The sequence below is a fragment of the Lygodium microphyllum genome, chromosome 30, assembly GCF_053477565.2.
Source record: "Lygodium microphyllum isolate KBCC chromosome 30, Lygodium_microphyllum_v1.1.10, whole genome shotgun sequence".
In the NCBI taxonomy this organism is placed as follows: domain Eukaryota; kingdom Viridiplantae; phylum Streptophyta; class Polypodiopsida; order Schizaeales; family Lygodiaceae; genus Lygodium; species Lygodium microphyllum.
In genome coordinates this window covers 171,884-177,500 of record NC_141164.1, presented here as the reverse complement: position 1 = coordinate 177,500, position 5,617 = coordinate 171,884, and the positions used below count along the sequence as shown (strand labels likewise).

The 5,617-nt window shown below is 54.6% G+C and overlaps 1 non-coding gene across 1 annotated transcript; it reads left to right on the top strand.

Annotated features, from left to right (window-relative positions):
* The first annotated feature begins 533 nt into the window (after nucleotides 1-533).
* Nucleotides 534-652, top strand: LOC148009426 (5S ribosomal RNA). The gene has a single exon (XR_015689838.1). It is a non-coding gene; the product is annotated as a 5S ribosomal RNA (ribosomal RNA).
* Nucleotides 653-5,617: the final 4,965 nt, after the last annotated feature.

Below are 5,617 nucleotides of genomic sequence, written 5' to 3'. Positions count from 1 at the left end.
CGCGACGTGGATTCTATGACTTGATCTTTTCTACCTCGTTGCCTTTATGTGCGCGAGGTTCTCTTCGCGTGGATGCTCGCCCACAGTGTCATCAAGGGTACCCGATGGCATTCCGAGTTCGTCCATGGCACGTATCCTATGACTCGAATCTCATGTGCGCGGGGTTCAGTGCTCGCGTGGACACGGGTCCTCGTGGTATGAATGGCATGCCCCCCTCTCCCCCACCGCCTTGTGGCATGCTGTGGGCACGTGTCCTCCGTGGCACGTATTCTGCGGCTCGATCTTTTCTACGTCGTCGCCTATGTGTGCACGGGGTGCTCTTCACGTGGATGCTTGCCCTTCTGTTAGAAATGGCATGCGACGGCGGCATTCAATCTTCAGTGCGTCGCCTCCATGTGCGCGGGGTTTAGGGTTCGCGTTGACTCGCGTCCTCCGTGGCATGAACGGCATGGCATGCCGCCATGCCTCGCTCTTGAGCTCTCTCGTGCCACTTTGTGAGTATACAAGGGCTCTTTGGAATTCCTTTGTGTTCGTGGTGCGGTCATACCAGCGCTAATACACCGGATCCCATAAGACCTCCGCAGTTAAGCGCGCTTGGGCCAGAACAATACTGGGATGGGTGACCTCCCGGGAAGTCCTGGTGCTGCACCCTTTTGCATGCTTGTTTCGAGACTGTGGCATGGAAATCCCCTCGGATCACGTCTTGACTCTCCAATGCTGACATCATGGTAGCAAACCCCCTCGCCTTGCCATGACGCGGTGCCTCCTCTCCTCGTCGCGATTGTCTTTGCGTACGTCGTGCCTGGCCCCTCCCTCTACCTCGCTTTCACGTGATACCCCCTCCTCACGATGCGAGGTTTTTTGGGAGCGGAGGGTGTGCTATGTTGTGGGGGGGTTCGTGTTGAGAATCAGCAATCACACTCAAACAGCCTCTTTGTATGGAGTCTCAGGGTCAAGGATATGCAGGCTAACTTATCCCATATGCACAATGGTGCCTACTGCAGTTTCCTACTTTCCTATAAAGCATTGTACTTGCTTCCTTTCTTAACGCAATGATAGTACTCTTTTCATTTCAGTAAAGTGTCAATGTCATTGTCCACATACACAAGATTGTGTTTATGAGTCCAAGTCTCAATCTTGGAACCTAATTCACTTGTGTAACAAACAGTGTCCATTCCATCATGAGTCTATACTTCTCCTTCCATCCTCCATAGCTTCCGGTTATGTCATGCTCTAGATCCCGCATTTCTAACATGGTATCAGAGCCCAGTTGGGCATGGCATTGCTTCTCCAGCCTCTCTTGATTCTTCTGAACCTCCATCCAGCTCAGTGTCAGTGTATGACTTCTTTTCTCAACTCTACTCTCACTGAAGCTTCCATGGCAGCCATAGCCAGCAGCACCCTATCAGATTGAACTGCTTATATCTCACTCCAGAGGTCAAATCTCTTGGAGATTCCTTCTGGAAAAGTATTCCCCAACTCATAAAGCTTCCCTGTATCACATCAATCCAGGACATTGGACCATCTGGAGCTCAGCATTGTGAAAATCCCCAATCTCTGCTCTGTGTCTGCCATAGCCAGACAGGACCTACCTTGCTTGGAGCTTCCATAACTCTTCAATCAGACCATTTCAGCCCACGATTTCTTCTGGAGAGTTGTTCCTCTGCTCAAGGCGCTTCATCTTGGCACAATAATCGATGACATTGATGCTCCCTGGCTCCAGCATTGCAGAAATTCACTGTCGCTGTCCAGATCTGCGCCGATTCTGTTCGTGGCCTCTACGTGCGCCGTACAGCCCGCGATCTGGACAATCTCCATGGGGCTTTGGTAGCCCATGACATAAGATTCCTAGATATGTAAAAAGTTTTGAAAATGATGCACTGTAGCTCCTGCAATCAGCAAAAAACCAGGCCCCTGTCTCAGAAACCCTAATTCCACCATAGCCAAAAGCTTCAAAATCTTGACATTTTTCACTGTTTCTCTCACTGAAGTTATCAACAGTGATTTTAATCACTGAGCAATACTCTCTGAAGTTCGTTAAAGTACTGTCACTCAGATCTGAAGGCATCAGCATCAAATCAAGAAGGGGAAGATCACTTGGAGTAAAAGACTTTTGCAGATTTGGTATTCATTGACACTCAGTTAGTGCTTTTTAGCACTTGTGTCTCTCAATCAATTCTTCTGTTGCTCAAATCTAATAAATTCTGAAGTTGATTTGCTACTGTTCCCGTAAATCTAACATGGGCAAAGACTCGCCAAATGCTCGATTCAAAGGAGTCGGATTCCACACTTGGCAAACCCGCATCAAGCTCATCCTGATGAAGAAGGGTCTCTGGGCCATCACAAATGGCAAAGAGAAGAAACCACGGGACGCGGACCTTGCAACTACTTGGCAAAAGAATGATGACAGAGCCCAGGCCATTATCAAATTGGAGCTAGATGACAGTTATATCCATCATGTGGATAACTGTGAGACCTCACAGGATACATGGAAAAGACTTGACACCCTGTTCGGTACACAATCTAAATCATCAAAGTATGGTCTCCTAATTGAATTCTTCAGGCTTGAAATGAAGTCCAGCACATCACTTGCCACACATCTTAATTACATGGAAGGACTCCTAACCCAACTTGCAGGAATCAACATTAAAATGGATGAAGATGTTTGCATCGGTGTTCTACTTAAGAGCTTGCCTCCTGAATATAATAATGTATCAACAACTCTAATCAACATGCCAAATCCTGAACTTGTTGATATCCAGGCATCACTGTTAGAAGAAGAAAAGAAGCTAAAAACTAAAGAAGAACCAAGTACCTCTAGAGATGAGCATGCATTATATGTTGGCAACAGGTATAAAGGCAAGAAAGATCAGCTCTTTTGTGACTTCTGCAAAAGGACCGGACACACCGAGAAGTTCTGCCACGCAAGAAAGAGATCCCAAAAGGCCTATCTAGTCGCAGTCAAAGAAGAAGAAGAAAATGGAGCAAAGGAAGAAGAAGATGAAGATGAAGACCACCAGGATCGGAAGGACAAGACTCATCAGTCCTTGTACTCTCATAATTCTGATAGACTGTTTTAATAGCCTTGTATTTTCCTTGCCCTAATGCTTCCTGCCATAAGCTTTGTAAAACTCCTTATGTAACTTGGCATTACAGTCCCTGTACACTTTGTGAGGCCCTTGTTACAGCCTCTGGATGTTCACCATGTTTATGGTACCCACACTTAGCTTTTTCTGCAACAGCCTCTGGTGTTTTGCCATGTCTGTGGTATGCCCACACTTTGCAGGTGGTTCTCATTACAGCCTCTACACACTTTGTGCCTTTCCTAGTTGTGATTGAGGAGGGGTGTTGAGAATCAGCAATCACACTCAAACAGCCTCTTTGTATGGAGTCTCAGGGTCAAGGATATGCAGGCTAACTTATCCCATATGCACAATGGTGCCTACTGCAGTTTCCTACTTTCCTATAAAGCATTGTACTTGCTTCCTTTCTTAACGCAATGATAGTACTCTTTTCATTTCAGTAAAGTGTCAATGTCATTGTCCACATACACAAGATTGTGTTTATGAGTCCAAGTCTCAATCTTGGAACCTAATTCACTTGTGTAACAAACAGTGTCCATTCCATCATGAGTCTACACTTCTCCTTCCATCCTCCATAGCTTCCGGTTATGTCATGCTCTAGATCCCGCATTTCTAACAGTTCGGTGGAGCGTGGTTTTCCGAGGAGGGAGGGCGGGTTGTTGGAGCCGGGATTTCTGAGGAGGGAGGGTGTGCCATGTCGCGGGGGGGCTGGGTGGTGCCATGTCGTGGGGGGGTTTTTTGAGGAGGTCCGTCAGGGTGTGGGTGGTTCCATGTCGCGGGAGGGGGTTGTGTGCAGTGGGGTGTGTGCGCCGTTTCATTGCGGATTGAGATTTCTAAGGAGGGAGGGTGTGCCATGTCGTGGGGGGTGAGGTGACGTGCGGCGCGTCGAGCGGGGTTTTTCGAGGTGGGGTGCGCGAGGGATGTGCCGCGTCGTGGGGGGTGCGGTGGCGTGGAGGGGTGTGCCGTGTCGTGGGGGGGGTGACGCGGGGTGGGGTGGGTCGAGCGGGGTTTTCGGAGCCGTGGTGGGGTGGTGTGGAGGGAGCCGGGTTTTTCGAGGTGGGGTGCGGGGGGGCGTCGTGGGGGGGTGCGGTGGGGTGGGGGGGTGACGCGGGGTGGGGTGGGTCGAGCAGGGTTTTCGGAGCCATGGTGGGATGGTGTGGAGGGAGCGCAGTTTTTCCAGGTGGGGTGCGGGGGGGCATCGTCGGAGGGTGCAGTGGGGTGGGGGGGTGACGCGGGGTGGGGTGGTTCGAGCGGGGTTTTCGGAGGCGTGGGGGGGTGGTGTGGAGGGAGCGACATTTTTCGAGGTGGGGTGCGGGGGGGCGTCGTGGGGGGGTGTGGTGGGGTGGGGTGGTGTGCCGTGTCGTGGGGGGTGACGGGGAGTGGGGTGGGTCGAGCAGGGTTTTCGGAGGCGTGGTGGGGTGGAGTGGAGGGAGCGGGGTTTTCTGAGGTGGGGTGCGGGGGGCATCGTCCGGGGGTGCGGTGGGGTGGGGGGTGTGCCGTTTCGTGAAAGGGTGACGCGGGGCAGGGTGGATCGAGCGGGGTTTTTGGAGGCGTGGTGGGGTGGTGTGGAGGGAGCGGGGTTTTCCGAGGTGGGGTGCGGGGGGTGTCATGGGGGGGTGCGGTGGGGTGGGGGGTGTGTCGTGTCGCAGGGGGTGATGCAGGGTGGGGTGGGTCGAGCGGGGTTTTCGGAGGCGTGGGGGGGTGGTGTGGAGGGAGCGACGTTTTTTGAGGTGGGGTGCGGGGGGGTGCCGTGGGGGGGTGCCGTGGGGTGGGCGGGGTGTGCCGTGTCGTGGGGGAGGGGGGGTGATGGGGGGTGGGTTGGGTCGAGCAGGGTTTTCGGAGGCATGGTGGGGTGGTGTGGAGGGAGCGGGGTTTTCTGAGGTGGGGTGCGGGGGGGCGTCGTGGGGTGGTGCAGTGGGGTGGGGGGTGTGCCGTGTCGTGGGGGGGTGACGCGGGGCAGGGTGGGTCGAGCGGGGTTTTTGGAGGCGTGGTGGGGTGGTGTGGATGGAGCGAGGTTTTCCGAGGTAAGGTGGGGATGGGGGAGGTGCCGCGTCGTCGGGGGGTGCGGTGGGGGGGTGTGCCGTGTCGTGGTGGGTGACGCGGGGTGTCGCGACGCCCCCTCCCCCCCACCATGCCACGACACGACGCGACGCGCCCCCTCCCCAACATAAAATGACAATCCGCCTCCCCCCATGACATCCCCCCATCCCCACGACACGATACGACGCGACGCGCCCCCCCACCCCCCATGACACGACACGATACGACGCGACGTGCCCCCCATGACATCCCCCCACCCCCCATGACACGACGCGACGCGCCCCCCCATGACGCGACGCGACGCGACGCGCCGCCCCCATGACATCGCCCCCGCCCCATGACCTCACACGATGCCCCCTCAACACACACCACCCCATGTCGCGACACTCCGCCCTCGCCCCCCCCCCCAATGACACGACACGATGTGATGCACCCCCCCATGACATCCCCCCCCACCCCCCATGACACGACACGAGGCGACGCGCCCCCCCCAT